At 34.3% G+C, this 4,607-nt stretch overlaps 1 protein-coding gene across 1 annotated transcript in view; it reads left to right on the forward strand.

Annotated features, from left to right (window-relative positions):
• The window catches only part of LOC108750426 (protein CEPU-1-like), a 235,076-nt gene that overhangs the window by 199,773 nt on the left and 30,696 nt on the right, over positions 1–4,607 (forward strand). The gene's annotated exons all lie outside the window — the stretch shown is intronic.

The following is a 4,607-nucleotide window of genomic DNA, read 5'->3' on the forward strand; positions in this document are numbered from 1 at the left end:
TCTATATAATATACTAAAGCTTTGGCGAAATAATTTAAAATATTAATATAATTAAAACCATCTAAACGCTAATTTTACTTTTCAAAATATTATCTTATTTTTCTAATCATCAAGTAATGCAGTAAATTACTTGATAATTTCATAATGTTGATCCGTCCGCCCGATTGCTCATTTGCAAGATTTTTCAGAAATGCTTAATTTTCTAAAATTCTGTTTTAGATAATAGATGTTCAAGAACCTTAGTTCCACTGAGGCAGAGTATAAGTTAAATTAGTTGACCATAAAGAAGCTAAACTCACTATCAATTTTAACGAAATTCTTCTGATAGTTACGTATTTTGTGCTGCTACTTATTGTTAAATATATTCATTGCAAAAGGTTTATTACCTAACAGTTGGTTATTGTTTATATTATAATAATATTTATTAATATTTACTAAATATTGCACCAATATGCTATACGCTAAATAAAATACTCGTACATTTGATAGCTATTATCAGACTTTTGTCACCGGCGCGTTCCACATTTTCTTTTGTCAATAATAACGATAATGCTATTGAACGATATATGAAACCGCCCATCATCAAAACAATAACGTTACGCGTGAATCGATGTCAGATAACTGTCCTCTCAATAACGGAAGGTTTACGCGTTAAGTTTCGCATTAAAATTGTTTTATAATCTACGATCGCACAGCAATGAAGCATTGAATCTAGATTGATGGACCCTGGATGGGACGGGACGGTTTACTGTAATGTGATGCGTAATACACGAGATGGAAACCATAAAACGAACGTGCGAAATAATATAAACTAGGCCACCCATTACTATATTAAATGATTGGTAATCTAATCTTGATCGAACATACGTATTTCCGTATTTTGTAAAATATCAATTTCAATTGCTGTTATCGCTTTATGTAATCGTGTAACTCCAGTGGGAATCCTTTTCTATGATATTCGGCAAAGCTTTCTAAAATTCATTAACCATTTGTACACGATTTTTCATGTAGAAAATGTTGATGTATAAACTGAAGAGGAAGATGAATTTAGGTGAATACTGGTATTGAAATAATGCTTTAGGTACAGTCGAGCACAACGAGTTAAGATTCGGGTCCAGATTGATGTGGTGGTAAACGGTAGCAGCCGCATGAGCGATTGCGCTGAGTTTTGTTTCGCAGTTTGCTAGGTTACAAAACACGTGGAATAGTAGAATGGAGGAGTAAAAGCGGATTGCAACCGCAGTAATGCCCAATTTGTTGCAAAGTTTTCACTGAATACATCGGCCTGAGTAATCGGTTAGAGATCAACCATTAATCACTAGATTGTAATTCAGTGCCGGGAAAACTTTGAATTAATTACATCGAAAATTTGAGAATAACCTCTTGTAACTCATACTCTAATGTCAATCTTATTTGTATACGTATATAATATGATAATCAAGAGATAATATGTTATACTTTAATGATAATTTTATTGTAAATGTCATACGAAGTATACATCTTTATCTGTGCACTATATATATGCAGTAAATATATTATAAATAATATATTAAATAATAGATATATTTTAATATTGTATATAAATTTATTTTAAATGAAAAATCTTTTACGAATGCAGTTCTACGAAAATAGAATATAATTTTCAAATCAACTTTAATAAAGAAGGCTCCTTTTCGTAAAGTTACTTGTATTATTGCTATCATCCAAAAATTACGGTCACTAATTAATAGACATATTAGGATCGTATATTTAACATTTAAGTTTTTTTACTGTTCGTACGTATTATCATTTATGTTGAATATACATATATTGTTACACAATATGTATACTCTACTGTATGTTTCGATCGGATATCGCTGATAAAATAGCACCATGAGCGGAGTTGATACCCATAATCCACGTGGTCTTCAAATAGATGCCATGCGTACGATCGAACGAACGAATGATCGAACGAACCAACGAGCGAGCGAACGAACGAACAAATGTTCGAAGCTCGATTGTGCGGAGGGTAGGAAGAGAAGTGGGGTCTCTCGATAGCCGGCAGAGATTCTAGGTGGCTTTGACCCGCCAATTCAGCATCACCCATACGGGCACTCAACCGCAAATCGAGTTCCGGCCGTAGGGCGGAATAAAATCGACCCCGTCAACCTCGACTTTCCGGCTCCTCCCTTCCGGTAACCGATGCAACCTTCGATTCGCATGTAGGCGAACCTTATAGTAAGACATTACTCGCGAGGGACGCGTTTATCCCGAGAAAAGGTGTGAGAGAAAGGGGGGGGAAGAGAGAAAGAGAGAGAGAGAGAGAGAAAGAGAGTGTGTGTAAGAGGAAGGCAAAGAAAGAGAAGATAAAAGAAGAGAGTTTGGATAGACTTTAATGGGTGTAGCAAAATGGAAAAGCCTGGCCGCGGAATAACCGAGCCACGCTCGGGATTATGATTTCCGCAAAGAACGCGCGTGTCGCGCGTTGGTATTCTTTGCGGATCGCGATCGTAAAGTCCGTCGTTTTATACGGAAACCGGGGCAAGAGTAGTGCGGTCGGTAAGCTTCAACAATCTGCATTTGTATACACGGGATTTTAATGCGCGCACGTTCTTGGATAAATTGGATCCCACGGAAAGTCGCACGCGGGACAATTTCGTATCTCGTCGGTCGCGTCGATGAAGTCAAGAATTTTTTTATGACAGGTGACTAAAGTGGTGCAATTGTGTGTATATATATTTATATGGTCCGAGATAAATTTCAAGCTCTTTTAAACTCCGCAAAACTCCCGGCTCTCGAGAAGTTCGTGTTGAGAGAAAAGTGTTTGATATTCGTGACTATTATAATTGTATGAAATGATTATTTAATGTTAGGAGTTCCATTTTCATAGTTATTATACTACTTCAGTATAACATTGATAATATTGTACAGAAAGAAAAGTTCTTTGGTTTGTGTAATAATAATAATTTTATATAATATATATATGGTTGATACACAAAATGAGATTAATAATCATAATCATTTTCGATGCCACTACTATATATTTTTATATATAAATATTATGTATAAAACTATAAATATAATTACTATTACTAACATTATAGCAGTAATAACAATAAAAATTACGGTTCTAACCTATAATAATTATTTTACCAATTATAAATTATAATTACATAATTATAATTACACAAATACCAAACACTTTTCTGTCGGTGAGTAATACCTGAAATGAGAAATTCGTTTCCTTTAACTTGCTCTCTTTAACGACTAAGTACAAGAGATCCGACATTATAGGTAGGATGAGTGGCGCGCGGGGTGAAGTCGTCGCTTCCGCCGGAGATGACGCGGATGCGTTCGTTCCCGCCGTTATCGTTGTCTACTTTATTACGTGCAGCCTGCATGCGTCGTGTATGCGCACGTGTCGTCCCGTCGTACGTTGTACGTGAACGACGTGGTTGCTGCTCGTAGTTTCCACCCTTCGCGCATACAAAGAGCTAATCCACGACAGCTGATTTATGGATGAACAGATATACTTGTCCACCCCTTTACTGCCTTCGCAAGAAGCAACTTACGGGCTTATTGTTGCGCTAAGTGTTGCGAAAGCTTTGCGCTCTCTCATGTCTCATTGGTACCCTCATGAAGATCAAATTTACTACTCCGTACTCCGCTTTTCCGTACTCTGCTCGGGATATCTTCTAATTTCTGGTAACCAGATACCTGAATGTAAGCTCTTTTATTAGATATCGTATGATTATAGGATCACGTCCATTAGCCGGATTAAAGACAAATATAGTACGGTTATCCAATCTCGCGGTTTTCCTTCATCTGATGTACTTTTCTATCTAACATGATTCTATTGAATTTCTAATATACTAAGAAAAAACTGTTTGATGTTTGTAACTATAATTGCATAGTAAAATAATTATGTTTAGGAGCTCCATTTTTATAATTATCATTGCTAATGTTATAAGTAATAATTACTAAATAATAAATGAAAAAAAATATAATAATTATATTTATAGTTTTATATACAAGAAAATATATATATATAATTGGTCTCAAAAACGACTATATTTTTTGTAAATGTAATTATTATTATTACACAAAAAGAGTTTTGCTCAAGTATCTAAAAATTCAATCAAGTACAAATCTGAAGATAATTTTGCTGAACTCTCAAGCTATTAAAAATAATGTTGCTGAAATTGTTAATATTTTAGCAACCTGCAATTTGAGCATATTTATTCCCACATATTTATTCTGATCCAAACAAATTATTTCCAGATTTACATCTAGCTAAATTTTCAGATATTTCAACAAAACGATTCTTTCTATGTAACATTATGTAGCAATAATAAATAAAAATATGAAATTTTCAATCATAATTATTTCACCAAATAATCACGAATGCCAAATATTTTTTCTAATAGCGTACCATTAATATCTACCATTACCGAGATAATTTTTTGCGAAAAACGTAAACATAATTACGGTTTTCGCTAAAACAATCTCGCTCGACTGGGTAAATGATCGAGATAATTGGAACAACATACAAGTATTGTATATAGAAGCGTGATTCACAGCTCACGTTAGCGCGGAGTTTCTTCTCTCTTCAGATTATCTTTTCTTTT

This window comes from Trachymyrmex septentrionalis, unplaced genomic scaffold (assembly GCF_001594115.1).
Source record: "Trachymyrmex septentrionalis isolate Tsep2-gDNA-1 unplaced genomic scaffold, Tsep1.0 scaffold37, whole genome shotgun sequence".
In the NCBI taxonomy this organism is placed as follows: Eukaryota; Metazoa; Arthropoda; class Insecta; order Hymenoptera; family Formicidae; genus Trachymyrmex; species Trachymyrmex septentrionalis.